The sequence below is a fragment of the Dama dama genome, chromosome 3 (genome assembly GCF_033118175.1).
Source record: "Dama dama isolate Ldn47 chromosome 3, ASM3311817v1, whole genome shotgun sequence".
Lineage (NCBI taxonomy): Eukaryota > Metazoa > Chordata > Mammalia > Artiodactyla > Cervidae > Dama > Dama dama.
In genome coordinates, this window is record NC_083683.1 from 48,509,979 (window position 1) to 48,530,912 (window position 20,934).

At 50.0% G+C, this 20,934-nt stretch overlaps 1 protein-coding gene across 3 annotated transcripts in view; it reads left to right on the forward strand.

Moving 5' to 3' along the window:
• Nucleotides 1-2,171: 2,171 nt before the first annotated feature.
• Nucleotides 2,172-20,934, forward strand: part of VDR (vitamin D receptor) — a 56,128-nt gene continuing 37,365 nt past the window's right edge. For 2 of the 3 annotated variants that reach the window (XM_061129197.1, XM_061129211.1), the window contains exon 1: nt 2,172-2,256. The gene's annotated coding sequence lies outside the window, so the exon portion shown is untranslated. Of the gene's footprint in view, nt 2,257-15,639; nt 15,767-20,934 lie in introns of those variants that run through there. The other variant, XM_061129218.1, reaches the window with a different exon arrangement.

A 20,934-nucleotide genomic window follows, 5' to 3' on the forward strand; every position in this document is an offset into this window, starting at 1 on the left:
TATTAAAAAACAGAGATATTACTTTGCCAACAAAGGTCCGTCTGGTCAAGGCTATGGTCTTTCCAGTGGTCATGTATGGATGTGAGAGTTGGACTGTGAAGAAAGCTGAGCACCGAAAAATTGATGCTTTTGAACTGTGGTGTTGGAGAAGACTCTTGAGAGTCCCTTGGACTGCAAAGAGATCCAACCAGTCCATCCTAAAGAAGATCAGTCCTGGGTGTTCATTGGAAGGACTGATGCTGAAGCTGAAACTCCAGTACTTTGGCCACCTCATACGAAGAGTTGACTCATTCATTGGAAAAGACCCTGATGCTGGGAGGGATTGGGGGCAGGAAGAGAAGGGGACGACAGAGGATGAGATGGCTGGATGGCATCACCGACTCGATGGACATGAGTTTGAGTAAACTCCGGGAGTTGGTGATGGACAGGGAGGTCTGGTGTGCTGCGATTCATGGGATTGCAGAGTCGGACACGACTGAGCAACTGAACTGAACTGAACTGAACTGATTTTCAAGATGCCAGGTTCGCCTGTCTGGCCAAATAAGCACTACAAAGTGACTTCTGAGTGATCAACTTCTTCCAGAGGCTCATGGAACTTCCTGAGGGTGTTTCAAGGTGTTGGTTGTTAGAGGCTTCCTCTTAAACTCTCTTGCCCATGAGAATAGCTGCTAGCTTTCCCATGGTGCTCTGGGCAAGGGGATCCTTTCTTTTGCTTTCATTACAAGCAGGGAATCCATCCATCAGGCTGGCAGAATCTTCCAAGGGGCACTTCCTTTCATCTGTTTTCTCAGAATGGATAGCCCATTCCCAAGGTCAATCAATCTGTGTTTCTTCTATATTTTAAAACTTTTCCCGAGAGAAAGTGTCAATAATATTCTCTTAATGAATTGTTTCAGTGCTTAACAAACTTGACTATTCAAAGATCCTTTTTTCTTTTTAGCCTTAGTCCCTTTCTCTTGATCCAGTTATTGAGAGTTTGAGAGGGCCTGGTTATCCTACAGCCTAGCATAACTGTTTCATAAATGGATGAGGCCACTGCAGGGACAGACTTATTGAGCTTTAGAACTGCCCCTCATTGCATAGCTGTGTAATGTTGGGCAAATCACTTAACCTCTCTGTAGCTCAATGTCCCACCTGTTCAGCTTGTCCCTCTGAGCCATGTTTCCTCCTCTGTAAAAGGTGAATGGCAACATCTTCCCTGCCTAAAGGGGGGCACCATCTGGTGGATGACTTCCTGGGCATCTCTATTATAGAACATTAGGTTGTAATTACTATTTATACATTCTCCCACCGGACAGTTAGCCCTAAGGAGGGAACCACATCCTTTTCGGCTCTTCTCTAGCATCTACAGCGGTGCCTAGCACATAGCCATTCACATTTTGTACGGCGAATTTTCCGCATCCACCTACAATTCCAGGACTCAGATGTACTTTTCGCCTCCTTCCATCTCTTCACACCAAGGTAGCATGGCATGGTTGGTTGGGTGGGTGGTGGTGGGGCTCAGGGCCCAGGGAACCTGAGATTCAGCTTGCCTGGATGACGTTCGCGCCAGGCCAAGTACGTGGTCAGCCGTGGTCACGCCTGAGGGGACATGGAGTAGGGATGACAGTGCAAGTCCAGACTTGACTTCGGCCCTGTTTTCCTTCGCTCTTTTAGTGTGTGGGATCAGGCTGAGCTCCCTGGCGCTCGGCTGGAGTAGCGCGACGGCGGCTGGCCCCCAAGATCCCTCTAGAGCGTTGGGAGAAGCGCTTGTGCCGGCTGCAGGCGCCCCTGCCCCCCATCCCGAGACCAGCAGACGACGAAGACGTTCTGACCGGGTCATCCCAGGTAGGGGTGACGCACCTGGAGGAGGCGTCCGCAGAGAGTTGGGTAGAACCACGACAACGGGAGGAGAGGGGAAGCTTCACGAATTATCGCAGGCAGACTCGCGGATCTGCACACGTATAACCATCGAAAGCTCTCGCTCACGGAGGGCAGAGCTTGCCTGGCCCCATGGACGGCAGTCCTGGACAGTCTATACTGGGCAGGCTCCCAGGAGAGAGTGCGGTGGTTGATTCCGAGTCAAGATGGTTGCAGCGCGGTTGCAGCGCTTGGCAAGTGAAGACCGGACCTGTGGGTGGGGCCGGGGCGGGGCCGGCTCGGGGGCGGGGCACGCGGGGGCGGGGCCAGGTGCTGGGTTGCCTCCGCCTGTCAAAAGGCAGCCGCGGAGCCCGGGGCGCCGGGAGCTCTGAGCAGCGTGCCCACCCGCAGGAACAGGTTCGCACCCGGGAACGGTGGGGCGGGGGGTCCCAGGATCGGGGTTAGCCGGCGCAGGGTTGGGGGCTTCGGGAGTTCCGGACCTCAGTGCCCCGGAACAAGCACTAGAGTCTGGGCAAACTTGGCGACTGAGAACTGGGCTGTCGTGCCATAAGGCTGGGGCACTGAGGGGATCCTGAGGTCTGAGAAAGACCCGAAGCTCGTGCCAGGCTGGCACGGCGAGCGGCGAGCTCCTCGGGACTCAGACAGCCGAACGCAGAAATGCTCCTCCCGCAGGGTGCTCCGCACTTGAGCAGTAAGAAGCGTTTGCGTCCTTCCCCAGTCTGGGCGCCTTGGCGTGAGCGGGAGGAATAAGACAGCGAAGGATTGGCTCTCGGAGGTGCTGAGGTTTTCTGGGGGTGTGTGTATGTAGCCTTGTTATCTTGTAGGGCCCATGTATGGTCACCTGCGATGATGGAGTTGGATCTTTTAAGTGGAGTTTTTTCTTTTTTCCTTGACTTAAAAACAAAACAAAACGAAAAACCCTACCGATTATTTTAGACCTGGTTGACCCTAGCTCACTGGACTTACTTTTTCAAGAAAGCCTTTTCATAGATGTCCAGATGAACTTGGGAGACAGGCATCTAACTGAGGAGGGGGCTCAAGGAGTAGTTTCTACTGGAGGAGTGAGGAGCCCCACATCTGTGGGTGGTGGGTGGAGAAGGTTTCAGGGGAAGTATGTAGGAGAGAACATCATATCGTCTCCAGGCAGCAGTTGGACACTGTCCCCTCCCCACCATGGATAGCTGAGACGGAGACCCAGGCTGCCTGGGCTGGGAGAGCCCTGGGTCTGTGAGCCCAGGCCCTTCCCGCATCTCGTCCTCCTCTCTCTTCCTCCTCCGTGCGGTGAGTGAGTCAGCCTCCTGTCTGGGCTCAGTTGCAGCCAGAGGGGCCAGAGCCCAGGCAAGCAGTTGGGCAGGCATTTTCTGAGCATTGCAAAAGCTCTCCTGGGCAGAGTTCAGCTCTGCGCCATCTCCCTGCTGGAAGCCGGTGGTGGCCACTCCTGAAGGGGACACAGCACAGCAGTGATTATGGGATGGCTATGGTATGACTCCAGAATGGGTTGACAGTGAAGGGACTGTGGCTTTGTGGTAAATGCACATCGCTTACTCTCCTCGGATCAGGAGGTGCATCCCAGTACTGCAGACTTTTCCAGCCCCTCATTCCATGTTTGCCTAGTGATCTCGTTAGCTGCCAGTGTCTTAGTGGGATGGCTATGCACAAGAAATCAGGGAAGACTCTGGGAAGAGAGAAGCCATGGTGTTGGCAAAGGTTTTGAGTTGGGCTGGGAAATAGGGGTGGTTTGCTGAGGTGGAAATGAATTATCTGGACACTGGAGCCTCAACTCTATAAACCAAGAGTGTCATGTTTGGGGGAGATCTTCCCCATGGCATCCTTGTCAAAGTGCTGGAGGAGATTCTAGGTTCTTTTGAAATGGTGTCAGACCAGGAGGTTGTTACTAAGACTTCACATTTCTCTCTGACTCTTGTTTTGGGTGCTTCAGATCCTTGGGCAGAAGTAGGAGCCCCAGAGCTGATCCCCGCCACCACCTCAGTAGCCTCTCTGGACCCATTTGAGGAGAATCCATAGCCAGGCCATGGGACTGACTCAAACTGCAGAAAGCTGGGGAATTCACAGTGTGTGCCTGGCCGGGTCCCATGGCTTCAGTTTGGCTGTCCCTCATCAACCACAACTTGGACCCTTTCCAGGGTAATGGATAAGAAAGGAGGAAAGAGAAAAGGCATAAGAAAAGAGGAGAGCGGAAGAAGGGAAGAAGAGGGCTAGGAAGTTTTTCTGACTCCTCACAGCTCTTCAGCCAAGGCTGTCACTTTATTCAAATAAATATTGTAGGAAGTCTGATGCTGTGTGAGGTGCCCTGATTACTTGTGTTTGTGATTTCTCTGTCTTCTTTCCCTATTTGACCTCAGAATTAATCTCCTTTGGAGAATGAGTCCCAGAGGCAACACCAAGAGGTCTTCTTAGACTTCCACTCTCTACTCCCAGAGCAAATAGCCAGTGCCAATGCCAGTGCCTTCCACATGTGGAGGAAAGCCTGGGTCCTCATTGGCCAGACCAAGACAGGAGAAGGACTTGCAGTTGTTCATTTCTTTACCCCACATCCTGAGAAGGCAGCGGCTGTCCTGCCTGAGAACCAGAGTTTCTCTACTAGAAACTGGCTGGTACCTACATCCAGCATGTAGGTTCCAGTGGCCAGAGAGCCAGAGTCGTGAGCACCTGGAGGTCTGAGCTAGGATGGCTCTCCAGGGTGTTGCTAACAGGATGAGCTATAGGAACTCCAGCTTCCATTTGTCACTGTTTATGTGGGCTTCCCTGGTGGCTCAGATGGTTAAAAAAAAAAAAAAAAAAAAACCACCTGCAACGCAGGAGACCCAGCTTCGATCCCTGGGTCGGGAAGTTCCCCTGGAGGAGGAAATGACTACCCACTCCAGTATCCTTGTCTGGGAAATCCCATGGACAGAGGAACCTGGTGAGCTACAGTCCATGAGATTGCAAAGAGTCAGACATGACTGAGTGACTAACACTTTCACTTTTCTTTCATGTGTGTTTTAGATGCAGGAAAGGACAAGTAAGTAAATGATAAGATTTGCTTCAGAGCTTCTTGTGTGCCCAGCATGGCACTAGGTCCTCTGAGGGACTACAGGGAGCAGAACCCGACAGACTGGGCCTCCTCCCCCCTAGACGGTCTGAGCCCAGGCTGGGCAGTGGGTCCTGGGCTCTCCCTCCACTATTGTCCTGTTCTCAGGGGATCCAGCTGGGCAGAAGCCAGCCTGGCTCTCACTTGGGACCGGCATGGTCTTGATCCTTCTAGTTACACTTTGCTCTGATTCCCCATTGACCTTCTGTGTCAGTCCCCTCTTGGATGTGCTAGAAAGAGTGACAGTATAATTTATTGCCCAAACTGAGAGCAAAAGAGGTGAGATGAATCGTTCTGTCAGGACAACAGACATAAACCCAAGTTGTTCAGGACCAATTGGAACATTAAGGCATTCTAGCGAACCCCACCACAGACCGGTGGAGGTCACAGTGTTGAAGGAAAGACAGGTGAGTGTGGGTTTAATGAGGAGAAGATGGGGGTGGGGCTTAATGATGAAGGGAAGTTGGGGGTAACCTGTAATGTGGCGTTACCACCGCGCGCAGTCTCTCCCTGAGGGCAGCAGTGTTCCTCGCTCCCCTCTCTCAGGACCAGCCTACCATTCACTCCCTTTCCCTTCCCGGTGACTTTCCTACACCCTTGACTTGTGACCGGCCTCACCTTTGGTTTTCCTGCCCCACCCCTACGTCAGACAGGGACAGGAAGGCCTGCCAACTCCCCTTCGGGTGCCCCTGGGGGAACTGGGAGTTATCCTGGAGCCGAGACCCAGCCTTACGCTTCCTCTTCCCTCTTCCCCCAAGTCTGCAGCCTCTTCATTCTGTCCATGCATCTTCCCAGACCTCCAGGGGCCATGCTGCCTGGCAGGAAAGCTCAGCATTAACGCGGGTAGACAACCAGAAAGGGAAGGGTAGTCAAACCTTGCCCATGTGGATACAGAGCACAGGTCACTTGTAATCAGGTTCCCAGGAAATAGTAAGTGAAGCGGAGGTAGGAGCTGAGAGAAGCCGCAGAGCAGGAGATGGAGTTGGGTCCCCTGGACGCTGGAGTTTGACTCTCAGCAGGTCTGACTATTGGGGAAATGGTCCAGGGTGGGGACAGATTGTTCTTGCTCAACCCAGACTAAAGGCGTTGGTGGCAGCTGCTGCATCCTGACATGGTGACATGTGGAAGAGAAACCGCCTTCCCTTCTGAGTCCTGTGTCCTTGTGGTCCAGATGTTCAGGGTGGGTTCCCTGGAGAATCCCCAGAAGTTCAGCCTGAAAGTGACGGGGACGTGGGGGTGGAGCCTCGTTGATGACTGCGTGCGATGACTGTCTACTGTGGCAGGAAGGAAGTCATTCTCATCACTGGCAAATGAAAAGGGCAAGTGAAGCCCTCTTGGGAAGTCTTACCCTTTGAAACAACTTGTGGGGAGGGGAGAGGAGAGACCTTCTGGGGTGGTAGGGGTGGCAGGCTGGTAGGTACATGGCAGGAGCCAGAGGCAGAAATAGCAGACTCTCGAGGAGTCTGAGCGTGTGTCATGCCTTTGCAAACCTGCTGGGCAGGTCCTGTGCCAAGGAATAGACCAAGCAGTGTTCCCAGAACCAGATGCCACACAAAGTCCCCATTCTGCATAGGGGAGAGCCCTGGTCCTGAGCAGGGCGTTGGCAGCCGCACTGGCGGGAAAGTGGAGCGTGGGCAGCACCCAGGGAAGCTGCCCCTCTCACTGGCCTTCTGAGGACAGGTGTGACTTTCCAGGCCCCGTGGGGCACCCACGAGGCCCAGAGCTCTGCTCGTGAGACGCTCACTGTGTGCCACCTGCTGGCACGGAGGCTGTAGCTCCAGGAACAGCGACTCGCCACATGCTCGGCTCCATGGTTCCAGGTGGGGCACGGCCGCCCAGACCTGCCATAGCCTGGGACGTGGGAACCACATCCAAGTTCCATTTACAGATGGGAGACCAAGGCTCAGGGAGGTGGAGCCGAGGTACACAGCTGGTGAGTGGGAGAGTCCAGACCCGCACCAGGTCTGTCTTAGCCTCCGGGCACCCTGACACCTCTGGTCTCAGCAGGCGGCCACAGGCATTCAGGGCCTGCCTCGCATGTCGTACGCAGGCCTGCAGAAATGTTCCTGAGTGGCAGGTTTGGACTTAACACACCAATTTGAAGGAGGTGACCTGAGAGTGAGTTCAGTCTGCTCAAAGGTTACTCTGGGGACAGTGGTCTCTCAGAAGAAGTCCCCCTCTGCTAGACCCTCAGGCCTTGTGCCTGTCCCACTTGCTTGGGTTCCTTACTTGGGTAAAAACAGCAGACAAGAACCTGTGTGGGGAGATAGCATGGATAAAACAAGACTTGGATGGCCTGGAAGGCAAAAAAACTCAATTTCATACAAGTCACTTTATTGATGACCGTCTAAGTGCTAAGTCTACCAAGGAAGAAGAGGCCATTGTCCCATAGGTCAACTGGGAGCTTGTTTACCTCTTCCTCTCCTGGCTATCCCTTAAGGAACACTCCTGAACCTACACGCCTGGAAAGAGAATTGGATTCCAGCCTCATCTGACAGCCTCTGCCAGACACTGTGCTGATTACTCTCCTTGTCTCCTTTTGTCTTCCCCGCTTTTCTAGCTTTTCTTTGGGTTACTAGTTACTAGTACAGGAAGCCCCCTACATACTAATGAGTTCTGTTCTGAGAGCACATTAAGTCCAATTTGTTTGTAAGCCCAGCAAAGTTTGCCTAGGTACCCAACTAACCACAGTCAGCTATATGGCACTGTACTGTAATAGGTTTATAATCCTTTTCACACGAATAATATATAAAAAACAAACAAATACAAAAATATAAAGAAAACCTTTTTAATCTTACAGTGCAATATCTTGAAAAGTACAATAGTCCAGTACAATGGCTTGCTGGCATACAGGGACTGGCATCACATGAACTGGCAAGAAGAGTTACCAATTAGAGGAGGGAGAGGAGGTGGGAGACGGCAGAGCTGAAGGATCATCAACAATAGGAGATGGAGGGCAAGCTACAATTCCAGTGAAGCCTGATATGACTGGATATGCGAATACACATTCTAATCTTTGAAGGTTCGTATGTAGGGGACTTACTGTATTCTCTCCAGCATGTATATGGAAAACCAAGCTTTAACATAAAAATGCAGTAACCTGCCCCATACTGTAAAGTTCACCCATGATTACCGTTCTATGGGCTTCTCAGGTGGCACTAGCGGTAAAGAACCCTCCTATCAATGCAGGAGATGTTAGAACCTCAGGTTCAATCCCTGAGTAGGGAAGATCACCTGGAGGAGGGCATGGCAACCCGCTCCAGTATCCTTGTTTGGAGAATCCCATGGACAGAGGAACTTGGAGGACTACAGTCCATAGGGCAAAGACTCGGACACGACTGAAACGACTTAGCACGCACGCAGACATGCTACACTGTGTGCCGGTGTTGGGCCTGGCTGTGCAAACCACTCCAAGCACCGGGAGCCTGGAGACAGTAGGAAACACTCAACCTGACCTTCAGTGGAATTCTCCGAGTTTCTTGGTAAATGACTGAAAGCTCAGGTAGTGTTATTAGCAACCTCATAGGACAGGAGAAACACTGGATTTGAGTTAGACACACTTGGGTTTAAACTCTGGCTTTGTCACTTTGTAGCTCGTGACCTTGGGCATGTTTCTTGGCCTCTCTGAATCTCAGTTTCCTTTTCTGTAAACTGGAATGAGAGTAACTCCCTTGCAGAGTTGTATGAGGATTACAGATGATACAAGCCAAGCACTTGGCACGAAGTAAGCCCTGGAAGAGAGAGTGTGTGCAGACACTCAGTAGATGTGTGCTGAGGTTTACCTTCCATGTGCCAGGCACTATGCAAGACACTGGCAATTTAACAGTGCAAAGGAAAGACTTGCAATTGTTTTAAATTTACTAGACCAGAAATTCATCATTGTGAGAGGACGTTTTAGAAGCCAGGAATGGCTAGACTCCGACTGAGGAACTTGATTTCGCTTTCTGTCATTTCTTAGCTGATGAGCTTAGAGAAGTTGTTTAGCTTCTCTGGGGCTCAGAGTCTTATTTTTTTTTTCCAACTAAATGTATCATATATACAAGAGTACAAGTAGTCCTATGTATAAATTAAAAAATAGTGTAAAAAAAAATAGTGTAATATATGTGGTACCTACCACCCAGGTTTGAAGTGGAACAATTTCAGAACCTTAAACTGTAAAACCCACTTTCCTCTTCCCTTTTACATCCCCTTCCTCGCTCTCCCCCACAGCAAAACTAATATGAATTTTAATTAATGTGTCCTTGCTTTCCTTCGAAAGTTATTATCTCCGTTTGTTTTACAAACAATGTATTGTTCAGCTTTACGTCTTTTGAGTTTATATACATGTGTCTTATCTGTGATGCACTTTTTTCACTCAGTATCATGTTTCTGAGATTCATCCATGTCAAAGCACACAGATATGTTGATTAGCTTTCACCAGAATGTTGTATTCCGTTAAGAATATGCTGCAATTTGTATTTTTCCTCTTGTTGATAAACATTTGGGCTCTTTCCAGTTTGGGGCTATTATGATCAGCTAATACTGCTGGGAAGATGCTATGGTTGTCTTCTGGTGTCTCTGTAGACATTTCTCTAGGGCACATGGCATTCCATGTTTGGCATTACTCTACAGCACCAGCTGTCTTCCACAATGGTTGTACCAAAAACACTCCTTTAAGTAGTAGATAAAAGTTCCTATTGTTCTCCATCCTTTTTAACACTTGGTATAATCTTCATTTCTAAAAGGAAGAAGTTACACTAGGTGAGCTTCCAAAGTCCCTTTCAGCTATAGTAATTGTATCATTTTCAACCCAAGGGTCTGGTTTCTGGCTTATGCATATGCTTGTCTGCTGTGTTGTGCACAGATGGTCCTGTAAATGCCACAGCCTGACTCTGAGAGCCCCGTGCAGGGTCCCCAGGTGCAGCTGAAGCCCTTCCTCACTGGGCTTCCACCAACAGTGGGGGATGGATCAGTGACTCCACATCCTCCCCACCACTTGGGGTTTTGTTCACTTCAACCAAAGACTGGTGTCGGGGCTGAGAACATACCAGATGCTCAGTTAATACCTCCTGACAAGTGGGTTGGAAGGGATGGATATTTTCCCTGAGCATTGATTTTAAGAACAAGATGTGGAAGTATCAGAATCATGTGCGTGCTAGCTAAGCAGAGCACATGGGGCTGGGAACAGTGGTGAGATTTACGAGTGTCTCAGGCTTCTTGATCACTTAGACTCCAAGTGAAGTGAATTGAAGTTAATAGTCTCCACTGACCAACTGTTCAGAGTCTGGCCTTATTCTTTGACTCTCTCACTTGTCTGATTGGAGAGCAGGGAGTATCTGGAAGATGAATTGAAGAGAGCAGAGGCCATGTGGAAAGGAGCAGAATGCCCACAGAGAACCCCTTCCCCTTCCAAGGGTTGAATATTTTGCCTGGGGGAGGATGGGAGATGTACTCAGTGTCCTGGCAGCTATATAAACAGCCAGCTGCCCACCCACCCAGCCACCCACGGAACAAAATAATGTGGCTGGTTGGGCAGTTGCATGGGCCACCCCAGCCCGCAATCCTATAATTACCCATCTAGTCTGTGCCTGTCAGCTCCAGGGGCAGGCGGGTGCGTGTGCCCTGGGCCTCATCTTGGTCACCAGGCCCAGGCTGGGCTCTGTGGCAGGACCCTGCCTATCCTCAGCTACCCCCACCCCCAACTCTCCCTGAATGTCTCTCTCTGCACCCACCTTTGACCCTTTGGAGTCTAACATATTATATAATAGCTGATAATCATAATAAACCAAAAGATTACTATAACTTAATACGTTCCAGGCACTGGGTTAAATGTCTTTCATCCATCTTCTCATGTATGCATCTCAATAATCCTATGAAAGGTAATATTGTTATCCCCACCATACAGATGAGGAAACTGAGTCCCAGGAAGTTAAGGGGCTAAATTTCTTGCCCTAAACCATCAAACTTCCGAGTCAGAGCTAGAACTTAAATTGAGGTCTTTCTAAGACCCGGCGTGTGGTCGTTCTTCCCTGGCCCACTGCCTTTCCTGCACAGGGTCCTGTCTCCCCAAGCCAGAGGGCGCTCAGACTCCCGTCTCTTCCCCTTCCCTCCCCTCCCCTCCCTGTCTGAGGAGGGCTGGCAAGAGGCAGCAGGGGGTGCCAGTGGAGGGTGAATGGGACAGTTCCAGGCTGGCCAGGGTGATGCTGGAAAACACCTTCGGGGCAGAGTTCTTTGTTCCAAAAGACTCTGAATTTCCGGACTTCTGCCAGAGGCGGGAAGTTACTTCTGCCCGGCCTATCTGGCAAGCGCGCCAACTTCTTGGGCGCCCAGTTAAGAAGTGGGGGATGGGCTGCCTCAGGTAAAATTCCATTGTAATGAATGCCATCTGAGATCTGAATGGCTTTGTTGAAATGGAATTGTGCTAACCTGGGTGTAGGGAAGAACTCATATATGAGAAATTGGAGGTGAAATGGAGTTAATTTCCCGCTTAGTGTCTCTCAGTAAGGCTCTGGGAAGGTGTAGAGCCTAGACAGAGGAGAGTCAGATGCATTCCTGCTCTCCTTTGAAAGCCACGCTCCCCAGCAGTAGGGCAGGGCTGGGAGGGGACGAGGCTATGACTGACTGTTCAGTTGTCCATTCCCCGCATTGTGCTGTGAGCCCTCAAGAACAGATCTGAATCCCATGTCCGAGGTGTCATCACTCCACACGACACCTAAGATACCTAATTCATCACAGATACGCTCAATAGTTTATTGGGTGGAAATATGTTTGTAGGTAGACTGGGTCCCTTACGCTAAACAGGACAGTTGAAGGACTATTGCTTCATGTGACTAAAACATGAGATGAATCCTTCCATGTATTGAGTAGTTTGCATAATAACAAACACTAACACTTACTGAGAAGGAGCCAGGGACCAGGCGCTGTGCTGAGCACTTTTCACGCATCATCTCATTTCATCCTCACAGACAAATGAGGTAGGCATTGTTATTTTTCTCACTGGATAGGTGAGGGAACAGAAGCTTAGAGAGCCCAGGTCACTGGCTCTGGTCACACCGCTGGCAAGGAGGGAAGGCAGGGCTTGTGCCCAGGCAGGCGGCCTGGGCTTCCCCCGTGGCTCAGATGGTAAAGAATCTGCCTGCAATGCAGGAGACCGGGGGTTTGACCCCTGGGTCTGGAAGATCCCCTGGAGAAGGCATTGGCTACCCTCTCCAGTATTCTTGTCTGGAGAACTCCATGGACAGAGGAACTTGGTGGGCTACAGTCCATAGGGTTGCAAAGAGTTGGACACAGCTGAGAGACTAACGCACAGGCTGCCTCCCAGAACCTCTTTGCTCAACTGTCTCCCTGACCGTAGAGCTCAGCTGTCACTGGGGGCTGGTTCCAGGAACCAGGGCCAGGTGGGTAACAGTGAGTGCAAACCCTGGTGGGATGGAGTGGAGGGCACAAGCCTGGTCTAGAGAGGCAACCCCACTTCAGGCCAGCAGTTTGCCTGGAATTGCAGAACACTGTGGCCAAAATGTCCTTTTTTTTTTTTTTTTAAATAGGAAGCTGGACACCCAGATTTTTTTCAAAAGTGAAATCTCTCTATTTTTTTAAACATTGACAAGTGACTTAAAAATGTATACTCACTGGTGGTGATGGGGAGGGGGGTGACAAACCGAAATCATTCATGGTCAGGTTTAGCTTCCTGTGTATCCTCCGGTAGTTTCTTTTAACAGATGACTGTTACCTGGAGGGGGACTAGGAAAGACCTAGTGTGCACAGAATTCATTACTAATGCCATGAGTGATCTCTCTCCATGGGTACAGTCCCATTGCATGAAAATACTTCACAAAGCAGAGTGCTTCTTTCTGGAGAGTAATAATGAAATCTTTCCATCTGATAGGCCTTGAATGAATCCTCCCCTTTCCTCCTTATCTTTCTCCCTCTCTCCTTCCTTTTCCCCTCCTTCCTCCCTTACTGTCTTCACAGTCAGATATTTTCCTATTGATGTTAGAAGGAAAGTTCAGTGTAGAGAAAAAACAAAAGTTTCCTTTTCTTAATGGTCAAAGAAAAGATCTTGAGGCCAAAAAAAAAAAAAAAGTGGCATCTTGGGGTTGGGCTTGGCAGTCAATGACTGATGCTTATCAAGCCTGGTCTGAAACCCTACCAGCACTGCGGGCTCTCCCGGGCTGTGAGGATGTCACGCTGCTTGCTCTCTTGTGACCTCATGGGGAAGGGCTCACTCTCCACATGTTACACTTCAGAATGTTTTCACAGTCTTCCACTGTGCCCATGAATTGTAGGCCTCCTCCCCCTCTTAAATACCTGGGAGAAGAATTGTAAACTAATAACCAACGTTGGTATGGAATATTAAGGCTTTTGTAACATATGTTTGAATCTCAGCTGATACAGCACTCCTGTAAGATAGGCAAAAGGATATAGAACCCCCTTTTTGAGGCTTGATAGAGTAGCAGTTTGTGATTTTCTTTTCCTTCCATTCCATAAGAGAGCAGTAGCCATGGAGGCCTGAAACCCGGAGTGCAGGAGCCCCTGGCTCCCCCAGGCTTCCCTTACTTGCCGCTCTCACTTCTCACCTGGTATCCACAGGTCGGGGGGTGTGGTAGGTGGGACAGCCAGTAAGTTCAGAGCCCCTGACTAAGGTCTCCACCTCCCTGAAACTCCAGCTCCATGGCATGGGCATGGGGAAGGCCCTAAACCAATGGATGGCCCGAGGCCAGCCTCCTCTCCACGCCTCCCCCTACTGCCTGTCACCTTGAGCCATTGTTCCCCAAGCTGGGCAGAAAATAGCTCACTCAAGAGAATTATTTTTGTCTCTGTTAAACTTCAATCCTAGGCTCCTGATGAGCCTGGCTGCAGAATTGTTTTTCAGGCCAGGAGGAGTTCTGGGAAAAGTGAGGGGTTGGGGAGTAAAGGGGAAGCAGTGGTTGGAGGGGTGCCACCTCTCCCCCAAGGGGCCATGATGAGCACAAGCACTGGTCCTCTTCCCTAGGACGCTGCCCATTGGGCGGCCTGACTAGTGGCCAAGAGTGTGCAGCCTGCCCAGCCAGCTGGATGCTATTTCACTCATGGCTCCTTTCACCAAGTGCAGGCCCTGAGCAGGTCCAGGGATGTTTGCCTCTGCCCGAAGCTGTGTTGAGTGAAGGTAGTGGAAACTCTGTTACATGATGGAGGTCCAGGTGGGCTGCTGGAGGGCTGGGGACGGCTGACTGCCAAGGAGGGAAAGAGGTTTTTGCATTGGAGACCTGGGCTCAGCTCCTCCCATGCCCTGAGGCAGCACTGAATGGCACAGTTCAGTTCAGTTCAGTCACTCAGTCATGTCGGACTCTTTGTGACCCCATGAACCTCAGCACGCCAGGCCTCCCTGTCCATCACCAGCTCCCAGAGTCCACCCAAACCCATGTCCATTGAGTTGGTGATGCTATCCAGCCATCTTATTCTCTGTCGTCCCCTTCTCCTCCTGCCTCAATCTTTCCCAGCATCAGGGTCTTTTCCAATGAGTCAGCTTTTCACATCAGGTGACCAGAGTATTGGAGTTTCAGCTTCAGCATCAGTCCTTCCAATGAATATTCAGGACTGATTTCCTTTAGGATGGACTGGTTGGATCTCCTTGCAGTCCAAGGGACTCTCAAGAGTCTTCTCCAACACCACAGTTCAAAAGCATCAATTCTTCTGTGCTCAGCTTTCTTTATAGTCCAACTGTCACAACCATACATGACTACTGGAAAAACTATAGTTTTGACTAGATGGACCTTTGTCATCGTACTAATATCTCTGCTTTTTAATATGCTGTCTAGGTTGGTCATAACTTTTCTTCCAAGGACTAAGCGTCTTTTAATTTCATGGCTGCAGTCACCATCTGCAGTGATTTTGGAGCCCCCCAAAATAAAGTCTGTCACTGTTTCCACTGTTTCCCCATCTATTTGCCATGAAGTGATAGGAGCAGATGCCATGATCTTAGTTTTCTGAATGTTGAGTTTTAAGCCAACTTTTTCACTGTCCTCTTTCACTTTCATCAAGAGGCTTTTTAGTTCCTCTTCACTTTCTGCCATAAGGGTGGTGTCATCTGCATATCTGAGGTTATTGATATTTCTTCCGGCAATCTTGATTCCAGGTTGCGCTTCATCCAGTCCAGCATTTCTCATGATGTACTCTGCATATAAGTTAAATAAGCAGGGTGACAATATACAGTGTTGATGTACTCCTTTTCCTATTTGGAACCAGTCTGTTGTTCCATGTCCAGTTCCAACTGTTGCTTCTTGACCTGCATACAGATTTCTCAGGGGGCAAGTCAGGTGGTCTGGTATTCCTATCTCTTTAAGAATTCTCCAGTTTGTTGTGATCCACACAGTCAAAGGCTTTAGCATAGTTAATAAAGCAGAAGTAGATGTTTTTCCGGAACTCTCCTGCTTTTTCAATGATCCAATGGATGTTGGTAATTTGATCTCTGGTTCCTCTGCCTTTTCTAAATCCAGCTTGAGCATCTGGAAGTTCATGGTTCACATACTATTGAAGCCTGGCTTGGAGAATTTTGAGTAATACTTTGAAGCTAGTAGTAATACTTTGCTAGTGTGAGACGAGTGCAACTGTGCGGTAGTTTGAGCATTCTTTGGCATTGCCTTTCTTTGGGATTGGAATGAAAACTGACCTTTTCCAGTCCTGTGGCCACTGCTGAATTTTCCAAATTTGCTGCCATTTTGAATGCAGCACTTTCACAGCATCATCTTTTAGGATTTGAAATAGCTCAACTGGAATTCCATCACCTCCACCAGCTTTGTTCATAGTGATGCTTCCTGAAGCCCACTTGACTTCGCATACCAGGATGTCTGACTCTAGGTGAGTGATCACACCATCGTGGTTATCTGGGCAGCACTGAATGGCACTCTGTGCTGCAAATCAGCTCCATCTTTGCCCCAGGTACCAAAGGAAAACAAGGAAGAGGAAGAGGGCCAAGGGGCAGGGTTGGGGGAGTTTTAGTTTGGAGAGAGTTCAAGGGTTAGGACAAAGGCTGCTATTTCCTACCACTTTGTGGCCCCAGGGAAGAATCCTCCAGTGGTTTGGCCTGAAACAGCGAAGCAAGAGGGTTATCTTCAGTGATAGCTCAAAGGGCTATCAACAGTGAGTGTGGACCTCTGGACTTGGGGTATGGGCCAGCAGGTGCAGGGGACTTCCTGCACATGTCCATGGTGCAAGTTGTGTGTGACCATCATGTGTGTGTGTGGCTGATGCCCTTAGAGGGATTCCTGGGAACAAGGAAGTGACCTGTGGACTGGGAGGCAGGCGTGGACCGAGCCGGCTGGTGGACACAGGTCTGCGGACTGGTCGGCTGTGAGATAAGTCAGCTCTCCCTGTGCCTGGCAACCGTACCTGGCTGCCCTGGACAGATTGATGCATTAAATAAGAATTGGCTGGTCATATGCCGCTGAGCTGTTCACAGCTTCCGTCTGCCCTTGTTGAACCTTTTCTTCTCTCTTTCATCTTTCTCTCACATTTTCTTATTTAGCTGGACTGGATTTTCCAGAATTCTCCCCTCTACCTTTCTTCTCCCACACAATTACTGATGGTCTTCTTCCCAGGGCAAAGAGCCAGTGCAGGGAGGCCCGCTGCCCAGCTGACCCAGGGGTCCATTCTCCATGAACCATAGAGTAGGAAGCCCGTTTTTACTCCCTTCACAAAACTCAAGGTCAATTCAGGTTGGAACGGGAATCTGAATGGAGTCTGAAAGCCTTTGGTTGCAAAATACCACTGCAACAATTTAAAATTCCTGGTATTCAAGAGTCAGCGGGTTTACTAGAAGTACTCAGTAGTGGAGAGAATGGAATTTACTTCCGACTGAAATGAGTGTAGTTGGTTGGTTTCTGTCTTCCTGGTGCCCCCCACCCAGCCAGCCGGCCATATAGAACTAGTTTCTCTGCCTCCAGCATGCTCTTTCCATTTTGCCTCGGAGACTTTGCTCATTTGGTATCACCTGCCTGACCTCTCTCTACCCTCTCACCATGATCATGTTAGAACTACGGTCCTTCCTGTCTCCGTTGGGAGGCAGAGAAGTGACATCCTCTAAAGAGCTTCTCTGCCTCTCCAAGACCAGGCCAGGTGCCCACCCCCCCAACCTGGTCCCGTCACACCTGTGCTTACCTGCATTGCAGCCCAGATCTGAGTTGAAGATTCCTGTCGTTTTCTCCCTGTAGACAGTAAGCTTCACGAGGTTGGGTCTCTGTGCGGCTCACCATGGTGTCCCTGACTCCTTGTGTAGAGCTTGCCGTGTAGCCAGTGCTTAAAACCAGGCAAGGGTCACCATCAGAGATAAAGCATCAGAGACCAGAACCAATGGCCACCACAGTGTGAAGCCAAGAAGAATTGCTGGGGCCTCCCTGGTCCTCCAGTAGGGTCCCCAAGAAGAAGTCTACACAGCAGGATGGCTGAAATTCTGACCAGACTGAAACTCTGGAAAAGCTCTCTGGAGGACATCATTCTACATGAGAACTGAGGAGCAAGCTGGGGGTGACTAGGTCTGCCCTTGAAAGTAAACGGGAACCTCCCAGCTTGGCCTCTTCCTGAGAAGCCTCAGGAATATAGGAGGAGTGTTCACCTCCTCGTGAATAATGCTGAAGACAGACAGGATGTCTTTGTGTAAATGAGGCTTCCCTGGTGGCTCAGACGGTAAAGAATCCGCCTGCTAATGCGGGAGACTCAGGTTTGATCCCTGGATGGGAAAGATCCCCTGAAGAAGGGAATGGCTACCCACTCCAGTATACTTGCCTAGAGAATTCCGTGGACAGAGGAACCTGGCAGGCTACAGTCCATGGGGTTGCAAAGAGGCAGACATAACTGAGCAACTAACACACACAAACATGGGACTCAACATGGGGCTCAGAGAGAGTTACCCAGCCCTGCCCATCTCAGAGAACCTGAGGGACCTCGTGGATTTCTGACACAGGCCTCAGAATCTATCCTGGGATCAGTGGATGGCTTTCCAGGGCTGCCAGGAGCAGGGGGCAGTCAGGAGTCCAGGCCCACTGAATCAGAACCAGCCCAGTGCCTAGGTTTGGGGCCATGACGGAGCCACTGGCCTCTGCAGCCTTCTGCTGCCTGCAGAGGGGCAGGAGTGAGGGGAGAAAATGCCACTGCCCTGAGAACACACAGGAGATGCCATGGTATGCTGAGCCAGTGTCCCACCGTGGACAGAACAGATGCTTGATAAGCCCTGGACGACGGAGGAGGTAGGAGAGAGACTTGGGGTGAGAGAGGAAAAAGGCCAGCGATGAGCAGAAGTGATTAGTAATTGATGGCACTTTGGTAGCCACAGTGTCATCTTCTCTGTGGAGGAAAAGTCCAGATGTGTAGCTCAGCTTCTCTGCTTGTCGGGGAGAGAAGAGAGCAACCCATTCTCCCCATCCCTAGCAGCCAGATTTTTGGGAGCCACAGCCAATGGGTGGAGTGGTCAGTTTTTTCCCCAGTTAAGAAATGTGCCTTTCTGGGCAATGTTTATTTGGGGTGGGGCTTTGGGGATCGACAGCAGACTTCCTGACCTCTCTGGGTCCTGAATTCTTCGTGACTGTACTAACAGTAACTGCTGTAATAATGAGAGCAAACATATAAAACTCTGGTGTGCTGGGCATCATGCTGGGTGCTGCGTGGAGAACTTGGTCCCCATGACTGGCTGAGACCTGGGAGCCCTCAAGTCTCTGTTCATAGATGAGGACACGGGGAGGGGCTCTGGGGGAAGCGGGACAGTAGTCAGGTAGCCAAGGTATCAGGCTGGCCGAGTGGTTGTGGAGCTGAGCAAGGGCTGTGACACCAAGGATCTGGAATATCTTGGAGCTGGCAGGACCTGGGGCTTGGGTACTACCTTTCCTGCGGTGCAGGAAGAGGCTGAGTGATGCCTAGATCACACTGATCCCAGAAGAAAAGCGAGGAAGACCACTCGCTTCCCCTGTGGTGGTCTCAGTTTTCTTCTGCTAGGAAACCAGAGAGATTGAGCTGCAGCTACGCACAGGCTGGTTCCCATGCTTCACTAGTCACCGTCACTGCCCACACTTTCCGGTAGTTACCTGGAGAGCAATAATCAACCCAGAGATCTTGTTGACAAAGCTGAGGGCTGAGTTTCCACTGGAAAAAAAAGCAGCTTGCAGGAATAATTGTTGTTGATAAGAAGTGGAAACATATCTAAGTAAACTATGAATCTCCTGTTCTACTGCCTAGAGCCTCATGGATTCCTGCCTCTGGGTTCTGCTCAGCTCCAAGAAGCTGCTAGTTCTCCCAAGAATGACAGAACAGTCTGCCGAGAAACAGTCTTGATGAATGGCCAGTAGAGTGGGTGTCTGTGGCATGGTTTCTGTGGAATGACCCGCTACCCCTTGACCCTGTGGGAGTCAGTCAGTCCAGAGTGAGGTGTAGTCCCCAAAAAGTTAATTAAGAAGCACTTTCAGAAGAAAAATTATTCCTGAAACCGCTGGGTCATCAGCCACTTAATTTACCATGCTTCAGTCAGCCATTAAACAGTTTGATCCACCTCAACCTTGTTCCTAGAGCCGCAGTGCTCAGGGTCAGCCTCCCCTGGAAACAGCTAAGCCTGAGACGGAGGTGGCAAGAAAGTTTGGAAAGGTTATATAGCTACTCACAATCTTCCATAGGCCCTTTTCTTGGGCTGGAAGCTTCTTTCCAGGTGAAGGCCAAGGAGGCAGACACTGTCTGCATTGACCACCTTATTCACTGCCCTGGTGGGAATCATGACCATACCTGGGATGTGTATGAAGTCTAAATCAAAATGAAATGTAGCCAGGCTAGCTTCCTCTGCTTCTCCCCCTGAAACCTCACTTGCATCATAAACTTTGCAGAGTTTTTCTATTTTTTCATGACAATTTTCCATCAGGTGAGGAATGGGTTACTTTTTCAACTGTGTGTGGTGGCGTCATATGGTGGCCCTGTCGACCCCTCCTCAAGAGACCGTGTGGGAATGGCCTGATAGATTCATCATAGATGGCTATGAAGAGCCGGTCTAGGACCAGTAGTTGAAAATTATTGGGGCTCTTTCATCTGTGCGTAATGAAAAACGTTCTAAGCATAGAGCCATCCCAAGAGAATGGGTTGGCCTGGGAGATAGTTCTCCAACAGAAAAGATATTTAAATACAGGCTGGAATATTATAGAAGGGATTTAAAATGGTTGGACTAGGTGATGTTCAGTTTTCTTTCAATCTTGAGATATTCTGAGATGACTGGTACCCTTTGGGTTTTACTTTGGACATTGTAGTCTGCAGAAAATAATTTCCAAACGCTCTCGCCATATTTAAAATGTGTGTGTGTGTGTGTGTGTGTGTGTGTGTGCAGGAACTGAGGAGACGGTTGGGGAAGAAGGAGTTACGCCGAGTTCTAACTCTGCAGTGCACCTTCCTCTCTCCTTGCTCTCATGTCCACTCTGTTCCCTCTGAGCTTCTTCCAGAAGGCAATGCTGAGACTGTTCTGGAAAAACAATGTGGGTATATGTTGGGGATGGGAGAGAAGGAAGAAAGGGCATGACCACAACTGGCCATGAGACTAAGCTGAGCCTAAGTTATACTAGAATAAAGAGATGGCAAGTAAAAAATTGGGTAGGTCGTACAGTGTTCAGCACTCTATGGGCAGAGTTGCAAGGATGATGAAATGAAAACAAGAAAAGGGCGTGCACGCATAAGCCCATGTGCAATTGTGGCTGGCGTGTGCAGAGGCTCATCCCCTCCAGAGACAGCCCAATGTGTGGTTTACTCCATGTGTGCCAATTTTAGGAAGAGGAGGAATTTTTCTCCCCCTCTGCTGGGAAATCACATAGCTTTCCATTTCTTTCTAGAAGGAGAGGGAGCTTTGAGCTAATGTCCACAGTTAGAAAGCCCATTCTGATCAGTCCATTCCCAGCGCAGCTAAGCAGGGAGCCTGCTGCTGGGCTCCCAGCCCTCACAGGACCCTTGCAAGGGGCCACATCCCTCCTGTTCTTCCAGGGCCTTAGCATCTGAGGGTGAAGGGGCCTCAC